The sequence below is a fragment of the Falco cherrug genome, chromosome 2 (genome assembly GCF_023634085.1).
Source record: "Falco cherrug isolate bFalChe1 chromosome 2, bFalChe1.pri, whole genome shotgun sequence".
NCBI lineage: Eukaryota > Metazoa > Chordata > Aves > Falconiformes > Falconidae > Falco > Falco cherrug.
The window spans coordinates 114,625,999-114,640,329 of NC_073698.1; the positions used below are offsets into that span (position 1 = coordinate 114,625,999).

The 14,331-nt window shown below is 41.5% G+C and overlaps 1 protein-coding gene across 3 annotated transcripts in view; it reads right to left on the reverse strand.

Annotated features, from left to right (window-relative positions):
• Positions 1 to 14,331, reverse strand: part of CD247 (CD247 molecule) — a 57,596-nt gene that overhangs the window by 12,895 nt on the left and 30,370 nt on the right. Inside the window, exon 1 of one of the 3 annotated variants that reach the window (XM_055702949.1) lies at positions 7,242 to 7,363. The exons of the other annotated variants lie outside the window; for them this stretch is intronic. The gene's annotated coding sequence lies outside the window, so the exon portion shown is untranslated. Of the gene's footprint in view, positions 1 to 7,241; positions 7,364 to 14,331 lie in introns of those variants that run through there. 3 annotated transcript variants of the gene reach the window in all.

Below are 14,331 nucleotides of genomic sequence, written 5' to 3' on the forward strand. Positions count from 1 at the left end.
AGTTAGTCACAGGACAACATTTCATGCCAGAGTTGGATCAACACAAAACCAGTTTGACTCTGATTGGACTGGTAGCTAAAACGCAGCATGGGGGAATCCAGCTGTACAGCATCCGGAGGTGATTTGTTTATAGCAGTAATTCAGGTGCCTTAGCCCAGCGCAGCAGTCTGCCCCAGCGTACCCCAACCTCAAGCGGGATGTGTCCAGTGGCAGCTCAGGGTTTTCCAGCCCTGTGCCCAGATCAGAAATACCGTGTGAGAAAGTTGAGCAGCCAAGCACAGAGCCAGGAAGCCAGGGGCTATATGAGATACTGCTGAAGGTGGCTTTGGGGATCCTGGCCCTGACTCCCCTCTTCCCATCCCAAGGCAGGGCGTGCTCACACCATCATCTCAAGTCCAGTATTTCTCCAGCACTAATAAACTCCCCAGACCAGGAGGAGCTCAAGCAGGAGATGCAGAGGACTATGGAGACATCAAGAGTGTAGGGGACTTAGTTGTACCTCCATATCAGCTGTGGTCAACCTTCGCTGACTGTGGAGCCGCCCAAGTGCCTACGCAGTGCTGATCTGGGGCAGCCTGGCCTCTGGCACCCCAGGTGATGGATTAAAGCTGTTTGACGAGGTAAATCCTGTAAAACATAGTCTGGCTGTGATGGTTCCTGGAAAAATATGTGTTGAGACAGAGGTAAAGTCCAACGTTTAGAAAAAACCCAAGAAAAATAATTAGTTCATGTCTTTTCCTTCCTTAATATGCTCGATTTCTGTATTCTTTAAAAAAAAAGAAAAAGGTACAAATCACCTTCTAAATAATGGCCTTTACAGTAGCTTCCCAGATCAGAAAGCGAGAGAGAGAAAAAGACAAAAGTACAAAGCCTATTGAAACAAAGGTCAAAGAGACACGAAGTGTAACGAACGAGTAGCTGCTAAAACAGCCTCCGTCCATGTGAACAGGATCAGCTTTGGCTTTTAAATCACCACAGGAGGGGTTTCTGCCTCCTCAATATTTGCACAACACGCACAAACAGAAGACCAGTCCCTTAGGCACCACCAAAACGTACTCTCTGCCCTTCATGAACCTCGAGCTGCGGTTTGGGGGGCTGAGGTCAAGGTCACGCTGCTGCAGTGGATGGGCTGATGATGGGAGCTGGGCAGAGCCAAGCCTGCCAGGCTTGAGGGAGCCGTCACACTCAGCAAAGCACAAACAATAAACATTTCACTGATAATCCCCACTCCGTTAACCTTACAGTTTACCCAGTAGCTACTGCGAGTTGCACAGCATCTTTTCAATATTCATATACCGGTGTTTTACCCCTCCAAATTTCAGCAGTCCAGTAATATACAGCAGGGTTGTAAAGCGAGATGTCGCACAGCTCATGTCGTGTCACGGGCGGGTGGGGAATACAGTTACGTTGCATTGTAAATGATAGCAAGTTTACTGCTTAAATGCGGCTCAGGCAAACAGCATCTTTCTCTCCAGGCATCAAAAAGGAGTTGAATCACAAGACGACATATAGGTACACAAATACACAAGGGCTTAAGGATGAGGTCAAAGTGGTGCTCTTGCCCAGGGGAAAGCAAGCTCTGAAGGAATGACAATTAGAAAGTTTGCACTTACTCTTGTTCACCGTGTGCTCCTATGCAAGTAGCTGCACAGGTTAGTTCTCCCGTTGCACAGGGGGGATGAAATTTACTCATAGACCGCCAGGACGTTAAGGAAAACCAGAAAAAAACTATGCAACTTACAGTATGAGGTAATTACTCTTTTTTTTTAAGGAGTTTTTACAGGAGAAGCTTTGGAAAACTTTGTACAAGGGGATGATATGGGCTGTGTAAGGGCTGGCAGAGCCATAGAAGCAGATGAAGCAGCAGGAAAGAAGACAGTCAGTAAGGGGAGTACTGCTGCGTTTCATGACGAGGTTGCCAGCCCTTCTCAGTGTTACACCCTAGGTGCCTGCCACCACATTTGGGACTCTTTCCCAACTACGCTTCTGCAGCTGAGAAGTTTCTTCCCAACACCTCCTCTTTCCAAAGCCTGGGCTTCTGTTCCCCTCTTCCCCTCTCCTCCCACGCAGCTCTGCAGCCCTGCCCTACGCCCGGGCACTCTCCTGCTGCTGCAGGTCTGTGCACGCACGCGCCCCGACCCCGGGCTGGCACACCTCCCTCACCCTGCCCCCCGTTCACATCCCTGCAACAACCTCCTGCCACCTTTTACGTTTTAAAATATGGTGGTGGTGGGATAATAAAGCCATTCACACCAGCTGCTACTGACAGGCGAGTGAGAGCAAACCCTCTAGCAAGAGACTGACAGCAACCCCGGTAGCCAAAGGAGAGGAAGCCCAGGGGTCAGCGAGGAAGGCCGTGCTGCGGGCACCCCCCTTGCGAGCACTGCGTGGCAGCCCCCCCTGTGCACTGTGGTTTCGGAGAACAGTTTCCACACCTCGGCTCAGGCCCAGCACCAGCTTTCCTGTATGTGGCTGCGGGTGTATCTCCAGCCACCTGCCCACCTGCTGCCTGCATGCACTGTCTGCTTCAGGCTCGGAGGCAGCCGGGGAGCCCCAAAACCCATGTCCAGACACATTCGCCCCGCTCCAAAACATGGCACGATCTGCAGATGTTGCACCTCGAGGCTGCCCGGGACCCGGTGGCCCAACACCACCGGTCCCAACTGGGATCTGCTGAAGCGAATCACTGAAACACAGCCTGGACTCTTAAAACACACCAGTGCATATTTTTTAAATAGGATTTTTCCCTTCCAGCATTTTTAGTGTGCATCTGGATTGAGTTAGGCCATGGTTCTTGGTAATAGTTTAGGAAATACAAGACCATAAAAGCTGAACTACTTGTAAATTCAGATCAAATCTGTCCCCTATAAAATTTTCTCTCTCTCATGGCCCTCATCAAGTGATTCATTTAAGAGTTTTATTTTTAGGGGTTACCGAAATTCACTAACACAGTTATAAATGAAGAGTTTTATCTTCCCTAAAACTGAATTTCTCAGTGAAGCCCATGAAAACCAAACCCAGCACGACAGATTTATTGATGCAACTGCAGTTACATACAAAGGTGTTTAAAGGCAGAAACTGCCACAGCTACATGCCGGCGCGAAGCAGGCAGCATTTCTGAGATGCCACTGTCCTCTACCGAGCAGTGATGCGAAGGACTGACAGTTGTTGCATGCAATTCCTGTCTCTTCTACCCCTTACCTTCCAAAAACCTCTTGCTGCAGGTTTGTGTTTCCAGACACCCACCCCGGGGACAGACTTTCACAGCCGGGGTGCCACTGTCACCATACCGCACATCAGGCACCCACTTTCTTTACGGAGGTCAAATGTGAAGGAGATGCCAGGTGTGATGGATCTTGCCTCCTGCCACTGTCTGAAAGAGAGATGCTGAACCCAGCACAGCTGCCTGGACTTGGGGCAGAAAGGGAAGAGATGTGAGCACCCAGCATGGTGCTTCACTTCCAGTGCATAAAGGCTGGCATCTGAAGAGACAGTCCAGACTAAATGCCTAAAAATTAGCTACCTAAAATTTTGAAAGACAATCCTGTTCATAAAGAATGTATCTATCCTGGGGTTTATTTATTGATAATTACCTGTTTCTATGGTTTTTAATCATAGATAAAAATAAAGAAACAAACCTGGGACACCCCAGACTGAAGAAGTAGAGGACAAATCCTCCTTCCCTCGCAGAAGGAAGAGGCTCCTCAATGCCATTGTTTGGGCATATCGATGGAAAAATCTGAGCAAAAACAACTGAGGGAAGAAAAGGCTTGGATTATACCAGCATGGTGTATTGACAGGTTTGATGTGCTTGGCAGCCACTTAATAGAAATGAGTGAAGTGAAAGGCATCCCTTGCATCGAACCAAGTGTGTGAAGTCAGGAGACTTCTCCATTTATGCAGAGCCTAAAAATAGTCCTGTTGATCATTAAATTGTATTAAGATTACAGAGCCAAGTAACACTTTCAACATAAAACTTCCCCACTACCATACTTGCAAACCTTGGGTTTGCAGCCAAGGAGAGCCAGCAGGCTCTTAACACAGGAAGAAACAATAACCCCACCGCAGAAAATGCCGTTGAGCTTACTGCCTGAAAAAATGTCCAGGTTTGTCTTTTCATACCAGCCACCTGCCTTGGCAAAAAAAGTTACAAACTTTTTACACTACTGGTTGGGTTTTTTTCTCCTTACCACCAGTTGGAGCACTGAGGAAGATTTCAGTATTTGTCATCAATACACCATTCATGTATTTATGAAACACAACACAGCTGAAAGTACAGCTCATGCCCATGAAGTTCAACATTATCGTTTGCTGTTGTCCTCAGCCTTAAAGCCAAGGAGCAAACTGCTGATATGATCAGGATTCAGGTTACAATGCCAGACATCAGACAGCCACAATTACATTTAAAAAAGGAAAGCATTTTAGGTCATTAACTTCCCCCTTTTTTATGCCAAAGATTGTTAGTGCTATGGAAACATGAGGTCAAGTTAAGGTGCTTTAAGGTCCTCGTGAGCCCTTCATTGTCCTTCTAGGAGCCCTTTCAGGAAGGCACTTTCACAAAGCTGAAATAGTACAAGTTTTCTTCGGATTTATTTGGGAGGAAAGTGATTCAAAAGAAGGTAAATATTATAGTGCCACAAAGAGCCAAACATTTTCTAGCATATCATGGAATTAAGACTCTAATAAAAAGTCCAGGGTACTGTAACAGGAGCAGGACAGGAAGATCTCCAACAGCTGTCTGATTTGTGGGAAGAGGACCAGGTGTGCACAAAGCAATAAATGGTCTACCTTTCCAGTCTGAAGGCAAAGAAGACTAACTTTGAACATATCATTAAATAAGGTGATCTTTTGCCCTCCAAATCCTTCCATGCCTCGTCAGAAACAAAAAGGAGGGGAGTGTCTTGCTCATCTCTGGAAGGGGACTCCTTGCTTCATCAAAACAGCCAGTCATTCTCAGAAAAAGCAACTGCTTTCACTTCTCAGTTTTGCAAGAACTTGGTACAAAGGGCTTTCCTGAAGCAAACCTGATGTTGTCTTCTAGCGGCAGTAAATCATGCACAGGGCAACTGCAGAACCTGGATATCCAACAAGCTGAGGTGACAGATGCAAGCCATGCAGCTCTTTCAGCTTTTGTAGGGGTTTCAGGTTAGACACTTGCTTTTACTAGCCCTGTCTTCAACCGGGGGTAGCGGAAGTTTAGCCTAGTTAATGCAAAAGGTGTTCCCCGCTGTAAATTTTCTATTGTCTAATCCAGTCTGATGTTAAGTGTCCCAAGAGGCAAAACTTATTATTCAAATGGTTGTTTCTAGGTTACTTACCCCTTCCCCTACCAATTCCGTCTGTGCATCCAACAACAGTAACTCACCCCAGACTGATTTACTATTAGGTGGCCTTTTCACGTTTACCTTTTACAACCCAATGCAACGATGGAGGACTACTTAAAAGAATTCAGTCTACACAGCTCACCGGGAATCCCGAAGAGAGTACATGCTGCAAGGCTGAAGAAAGAGACACTAAGTCAGACACAAGATGCTGTTGATTGCAATCAAATGTGTTTCTCCGTTCAGAGAGCACCTCACAGACGTGGCAGACTTTTCCCTAGCACTTCAAATTTGCACTTTTAAGTTAGACTTTACAAAAAGCAGTGGTTATGCTAAACAGCTTGCAGCTAGCTCACTGCTGTGGCTCCAGTAATCAAATATACTGATAACATGAAGAATGGTTTCCAACTGGGAGATTTATAAGGCACCCCCCACTCCCTTTTATCTTAGTTTCAGGCTTTTGAAAGTCATTAAGCTGATGTTGGCTATCACTATTGGCGGGAAATGGCTTTCTGCTAGCTGAGTAATAAAGTAATAGGAATACCTGAGAACAAAATATTCAGAATCAGTCAGCAAGCACACTTATCAGTGCATTTTCTTGTCTTAGTGCAGGAAGGGACTACTCTGATTCCACAGCTCATGCCAAACTAAGTGGAGACATGCAGAAGCCCAGCAAGAGACTCCACAAGGCTCAGCTCGTGTCTAAGTGGCGAGATGCACAAGCCCAAAAAGAGACTCCACAAGGCTGTTTCGTCTCAGACTGAGCTCAGTTGCAACCCTCTTGATCACCTACAAGCAGAGAAGTGGGGAACTTTTCCATCACAGCGATGCAAGCTATGGGTGGAGGTGCCAGAGGGAGAATTGCAGCTACAAGGCTATTTAAATAAGTCAGTCCATAGGCAAGTCCTTGCGTTGCAGCCAACGTGGACCGAAGCCATAACAATGACAGGAGCTGTCCCTGATGGATGGTCAAAGCCATGACTGTACAGCCATCACAGCTAATCCTACTGGGATGAAAGCAGTTTTTCTTTCCTTTCTCCAGGATCAGTTTCCACTTAAGCTCACTGACAGCACCAGATCTAACCCATGGCAAAAGAGCCAGGGTCAGGAAGGGCACCAAACCCCCAGTAATGCAAACCATCCACTTTTTTAGGTTAAACCTGTAGCAATATTTTGCAAAACCCAGGTAGCTGTCATCCAAGGCTTTCAACACATTCCTCATATAATGGATTTCGGCAGATAAATATCGTGACTGAATCATAAGGAAGGCAGACATATGCACAGCTATGGAAAGGCTGCAAGATTTACTTCTGCTCATCCAGCAGGACAACTGGGAGCAGACTGTTTTAAGACTTGTGAAATCTCAAGATGTTTCATTGCAGTCCCTGCATAGACATCCACTTGCAAGAAGGCTGCTGAGAGCGAAGAAATTACTAGTGAAGCTTGGTGTCAAGCAGAGAAACAGTTAAATCCTCTTACAGAGGCAGTGGCGGCCTCAGGTTATCAGGCAGGAAGAAGGTTATACCGGCCCCAGCATCTGAGGCTCCTTAGGCTGTAGTAGCTACACACATTGCGGAGGGAGAGGTTTCAGAGCAGGCCTTTAGTCCCCTGCTACTGACCCACTTAATGGAGAGCCATACATGTCATGTCCTGCCTCTGCTAGAAGATGCATAGACAAAAATACCCCCATGCAGCAGTTCCGTACCGAATAAAAAAGAAGGTTGATTAAGGATTTGTGTAATATTAGTTCCCTGCATATTCTTTTTGCAGCATTGCTCACCAAAGCTTTGCAATAATAATAAAACCACCACTGGGGAATATTCCACTCTGAAAACAACACTCTGAACATGAAGCGTTTCACAGGCCTCATAAAAAAAGCCAACAGACAAGCTATCACAAAATGGAAATATCGCAACAAACCTTGTCTGGGTCCTCGCCGGAGCCCTTCAGCAAAGGGTCTCGGAACAAACCCTAACTCTGCTGACACTCATAAATCCCCCTTGAGAAAAGAAGGAATCACTTCTTCCATCTCCAAAATGTTCTTCCTCTAATTTGGGAGATTTCACATTTTCATAGCATGTAGCAACCATACATCTAGAATTTTATGGCAAATACAACAGTGCTAATGGGAACAGGCATTAGTCATGGTCTGCAAGTGGGGCACAGGGGCATGGCTTTATGTCCCCATTAACACCTCGCTGCTGAGTCCTGTGCTCTTCTCTCAAGTGATCTAACTGCGGTTGGTACACCTCCATCACTACATTTTATTACAAGCCACCTGAGGGATTATACTTAATTTTAGAAAACCATATCTCAGATTGTATTACAGGATAAGAAAAAACATGGCTCTATTTTGAGACATAGTTTCTCACGCATTGGTAGGAAATGGCAAATACGAAGAGTCTATATATAGATTTTGACTGAATTAAGGCCTGCAAAAAGAAGTGCATTCAGGAGTGGGGGGGGCATAGGAGGACAAAAATTCCTTGCCATTAAAGCTATTGCGTAAAGTCATTATTTTGCTGCCCATAAGAGTAACACAAGTAATATTTTAACTGTCAAAAATATTGAAGTGCTTTCCAAATCTCAGACACTAGGAGTTAGTACCTTCTTAATTGCTTCTCTATGGAGAGACAGACTTGTAGAAAAAGTAAAACAAGGAAAGAAAAAGGACCCAAAGCTCTCATCACAAAGAAAATTTCCTGTATATTTACAGTAAGAATTCAAACCTTCCTATGTCAGTGTTTGTGACTGAGGCGAAAGTCAACAATTATGCTTTCCCATATCTACAATGCATGCAACTAATATTAAAATTTATCAAGTAAATTCCAGTATTCAATATATAAATTAAAATACATCTCTACATCACTACTAATAAATGAGAAGTGTTAACAGAGGTATCTGTTACCCATCAGACTACTTTTGCAAATATTAAGCAAAGTCTCCAATCATGCCTGATATCTATCCTGGTAGTTAATTTCTACTGTATTAACAATATTTTTTCCAATTATTCATTGGCTGTAATAACTACTATGCTGAAAGGGAGTATGAAAGCTTCCAAGCAAAGCTATCTAAAATCAGTAAGAACCTCAAATTTAAGAGTATAATGGTGCAGCATTAGGAAATAAATAAATTACAATTTATGTTGCTGATGTATAACGTGAGTATTAAAATTGCATTTTTTGTAAAGCAGCAAAACCTCAGCATTTTAGGCTTTCTGGAAAAGCACTTTTTTTTTTTCAGTTTTAAATTTTTCAGTGTTCTATGTTGTTTACAGTCCACTTAACCACTCTGTATTTAAATTACATTTGCAGACCTATTAATAACATAAAATAATTTTCCAGAAGAGGCTTAACTTCAGAGTTCATTTGCTAGCGATAATTACAGACAATGTTGCACAAAGCTTGAGTGCAATAGCAATGCTCTGGGTCAGCTTGACTGAAAATCACGGGCCAAATTCCGCACTCCCTCTATCCAGGAAATCTCCATCGATCCCTGCAAACATTCAATGATGAAGTCACCAGCTCATGTTCTGCATGCTGAAAAAAGGATGGGATGACAACAGGAATGCACTAAAGACCCTGACATTTCATATAGCTCTTGAACGTGCTGGTTACAGAGGGGCAGAAGAAGAAAGTATTTGAACATTGACATATTGGGATTTTTGCAGGTCTTTTTTAAAAGTAAAGGAAAAAAATGGCAATATGCTACAGTAACACTCAATCCACCGGAGTAGAATTTGACATCAGTCCACCAAAATGAACACTGCAGGATCTATTGTTTTTATACCATCAAGCAGGTATGATGATAGAGATGGGATTTCAGAGGTTGATCTGTACTTGCGTTAAACCAAGAACAAGTTGAATTATAGACACATAAAGTTAGCACAAAACAGGGGAGGAAAAGGCTATAGAAATCACTGATCACACTAATTTGTATTCTGTTTTATATCCCCAGATGCAAATCTTTTCTTCCTCTCCTGCCTCTGTTTTCATTCCTAAACTATAAAAAAACCCCTCCAGTGCCTCCGAACATGCCTTTAACCTGCTCCCAGCCTCACATCCCTGCAGGTCGCAGGATGCCAGCCTTGCCCAGCGATGGTATTTGCTGTGGATGTCCATCAGGCAGCCAGTGGCAGCCTAAACCAAACAGGTCCCTGTTGAGCTTGTGCTTGAGTTTCTCCCTCCATCCAGCTGCCAATTTTCATGAAACCCGGAGGAACTGAATTGCCCACTGAAACCTTAACCTCTCTGTTAAATTTGGTGGAAATGGGCCAACTGGTAAAGACAGTGACTGCATAAGGTTAATCTTGTTAGGAAACACAGCTGATAATGCGCATATAGATTTAAGCTACAACGCTGATCTTGTTTGTGAATTTTATCATGTGTACATTGCACTTTGTAAAGCAAGTGGAAACAGAGGGGCCCTTTTCTGAAAAGCTCTGTCTAGGTCATGTAAAGCAGTATAAGGAACCTGAAAAGGTCACCAATCATCAGCGATTTAAACTAATTACATCTACAGCACTGAAATGACTCGGTTGATTTTTTTTCGGGGTTCTTCATGAAAAGGTTTTCTAGAAACACTGCACGCAGAAATCTCACCTTGTTGTTTATGACTGGATTTTTGTTTTGTTTTGTTTTCCTGGAGGAATATCATAGCTATTTCTAGATCATTTAGATCCTTGTATTCATTCCTTACATCTTAATGTAGTCAAGTAGCTCTCAGCCACTTACTGGATATAGTTTGCAGAACAATTCTGTTTTTAGCTTCAAGTTTTAGAGCACATATCTGAAACAGCCACTTAAGATGCGATATTGTGATCTCTCTGATTTTTTTCTCACTCAGACTAATTTTGTAAGTATAGAATTATGCATTGTGCTATCACTGCACTGATCTAATTGCTTGTCAATCTCATAAAACATGTTTCTTTCAAGGTCTTTAATGCTCCTTCTAAAATGGATGAGTATTTTCAAATTACATTTAATTTAAACGCCTCCTCTTTCCCCACAAAAAGCCTTATTGGGAAGCCTCTGAGATGTGCAAACAGATAAAAAGACTGCCTGGAAACTGTATTTGTTTACTTTCTGTGTGCAGCTGAGATGGACTTAGAATGCAAAGGAAATTTATACAAGCTCCATTTCTCATAGCACTGGGAGCTTAGGTATTTGAAGCACAGTGTTGGAAAGTGCAGTTACAGAACTGTTGGATAGGGTGAAAGATTGCCAAATGATCAAATGCCTGCAGGAAATAAATTTTCTCCTAAATGTGAAACAGATCCTTAGAATTACATTTACTTTTGCTGTGTACTCTCTATGAAAATCCTTAAAATACGTAACACAAAGCTGGGCTGCCCAGATAATGCATGGGCTTGAATAAAACAAAACACTGTTCTCCCTTAATACAAAGGCTTTTTTGAGATTAACATTGATTAATCTATAATTCATTCATGTCTGGATTTAGTGTCTATTCCTTATATGATAGAGGGGAAGAGGGAAGGTATTGGGAACAAATACTGCTTTGAGGTGCTTTGCAGTAGCCTCATTTTTGCCTCAGGGAGTTTCTTGTATATGCAAGCATGGAATTAATCCCATTAAACTAAATGTTATCCCACCAAATTAGCCATTAGATGTGTATTAATTGTTTCAATCTATCCTTTGAAACTGTTTGGAGAAGTCACCCTGTTTTTACAGACAAAACAAGTAAAGCTATTCAAATTGATAGCACTCAAGAGGATTATATTCAGGTTTATCACATCCAAATGGAGGAAGAAACACAAGTGAATGTAACTAAATGGCCCAGCTCTCTTCCCACTAAAGACCAGATTTGTAATGGGGTGAATTTATTCTCCACGCCGTTGATTTCAACAGAAGTTAACACAGGCCATTTAATTCAATGAGTAACAAGTTTAGACCCAAAGCAGTCACACACGTACCTTCAAGGGCACACAAGAAACCTCTAGTGCTAAGCAATAATTAAAAGATAGATGCAAACGTTTTTTGTAACACAATATTCAAGAAATCTTTACTTATTGTAACAAATTTAAGTTTGGGGAGCTACGATGGTATTTTTTCTGGAAAATAAAACTTTTCATTACTGTCATCTTTAGATTTGTTGTATTCTAGCCCACTTTCAAAGAAACTTTACAGTTTGTTCTTCTGCTACGCATTTTCATGTGCCTACACATCAGAAGTCAGCAAAAAATAGTTGCCTCGGAACCCTTCACTTTAAACAGCATTATTTTTATAGAAATACACCCCAAAGTTGCATTTCTATTTTATCAACAAAAATTAGCTATGGTTTACTCTTTTTTTTATCTATTTAGTCCATTACAAGAGCTATGTTGGAATGATTTGCTACAGGCAAAAAAAAGCAGGGAGGACCAAATGGTTCAGCTCATTGCACAGGACTAAATATACACACCTAACTCTCCAAACAAATTTATTGAAGAAGAGCACAGCACATGTACAAGATACAAAGGTCTAGGAGAAAAGTCCATGTGCACGAAACAAAAGAAGTCTGGCTTTGTAACTGGCTCTACCTGATATTGTTTAGAATATAAAACTGATTCACAAAAAATGATGGGGAAAAATTCACTATTTATTTTTCTTGTCAGTCAATTTTCAGCTTGGACACGACAAGCAAAAGTCATTACCTAACAGATTCCATGCCGTCACCTGAAATTTCTAGAATTTGATGGCATCCACTGTCACATAGTGTTATTTTATCTAAATTCAATACATACATATGGATCTAGATACAGTATAGCTATAAACATTATTTTAAATCAAATACATATGCTGCAGAAAACACTGAAGAAAATGGCAAGTGAGAAATAATAAGCAAAACTGCATAGACCTAAGGTATTTCTATTTTTCCAAAGCCCCCTAAAGCCAAATTTCCTTGCTACCAGCCTTGTTCTCCTCCAGTGCCCCACCTTTAGGTACCTCAGTCTCATGAATTTATGATTGGAATAGCTGAAGTCCCTAAAAAAGAAAAAGTCTGACCACATGGGACACAGAAAGTATCTCTTCAGGTATTTTATTACCTTGTTGACAATCAGTGATCCAAACCCTGTTTTGGATTATGTTTTAAGACATAATCTACTACCTTGGAAGCAATATTTTTTCTTTTTTTCCCTATCACGTTTCTAGCACTAACTATTATAATATTGTTAGCATATAAGGCAAAAAATACCTGGCAAATCCTAGGCAAAATCCCTACATACTCTTTGGGATTAAGTAAGTTAATGACAGTTTAATGGTGATATTTATAACCTAGATAAAGCCAAATAAAGTATCACAGTGAATATCCTGCTTCACTTAAAATTCTCAGCTGACTACGGCATAGAAATACCCTCTGGACAGGTTATTCAGAGATTAGTCTTTCTGCAGGTTTTAAGAGATTACGTTAAATTTGGCAGCTGGTTATGCTATCTACAGATTAACCTGATACCAGATAGCAGGCACAATTAGAATTCATGCACAATCAATTTCTAATTCAAAGCATAACTGAAAAATTAAGATTAAAAAAGTAATATTTCACGTAGTTGTACTTTCAGGTTTTTATGAAGTGTCAGTAAATTACATTTTAAAAAAATAAACACTGCTGTTTGAATTTGTCCTAGCAGATTAGTGCAATTCTAGTGAAGGGATTATTACATTTGTCTGTTTGCCTACAGACTTGCTTCTAATCAGGATCATGTTCCTCTTCTGCAAACTCAGGGTAGACGAACAATCAAGTTCTACTAGCATATGAGGAGCTTAAATTTTACCATCAGTTACTTATCAGTGCTGAAATTGATCATAAAAGCTCTAATCAAAGTTGGGTCAACTTGTGAACTCTTTTGACTTCCAGAAACCCTGACCAACTCTACTAATTAACGCAGAAATGTTTTGTGCTTATTTTAGTGTAGCTGATGATAGCAGCATTTTTGTGGAAAAAATGTATAGCCATTTTGTTCAATAATTATTCCCTTTGCAACTGACGAAGCAAAATTAATATACTTATTTTTCAGTCAGGAATTTTATTTTTGTTATTGAGCAGAAGTGTAAAAGTGAAAGAAGTCAGTTCTGCATGCTGCCTGCAATATTATGGAAAATTTGGCATTACTCTCCCAGTTATTTTTATCCCAGCTCCTCAGACTGCAAACGCACCACTCAAAGTCAAGAGAAGAACCCTAGCAGTTTCAGAAAAATCATATGTGATTTCATTTAAAGATACACTTTGTAACCTTATTAGGTTACATAGGAATGGAAATCTATAGAACAAGCATTGAGGTGATTATAATGTGTTGAAATCAGAATGAGCCTCCCCAACCAACGGATGCACAAACTTCCTGAGTACTTGTCAAAAGGCTGAGAAAGTGCATTTTATGCAATCTTAGCAGCGCAAAAGGACAGAAAGCCTTTAAAGTGACTCCATTAAATTATTTTCTATACTTACCTACAGACTGTTCAGTGTTTCTCCTTTAAAATTACTCTGCACTATAAAAAGTTAGACAAAATAGGACTTCCAATCATAAAAAAGTACTTGCAGTTTAATGAAATTCTCAGTGCTGATTGGGATAGTTCAGAGAGGAACAGAAAATGCAGAGCCACGGCATCAACCAAGAGCACCCTTTTATGCTCGCTGCACCCCTGGGCATTGTGCACTAGATGCTCTCCAGACTAGTTTTAATAATAGCTTTGTAGCCATAATTAAGTAGAGGATTATTAATTTATTATCCTTTGCAGACAGATAAATCACATTTCTTACACCTATCCAACTTGCTCACCTGTTACAGCTTTCCATCCTGACCACTAATTGTCCTTTTATCGGAATTTGTTAAAAATGATAACGCTTCTTTCCATAGATACTATATGATTTCTCTTGGTCCTTCTTTTATATTCTAGATACGCTGTACTTTGACCAGAAAGGGTCAGTTCTGTGTTTCAGCATGGACCATACAAATCAGAGCTTGATGCCATACTTTCAGAAAACCAAATGCATTTTCTTGCTCCAACACCTTGCT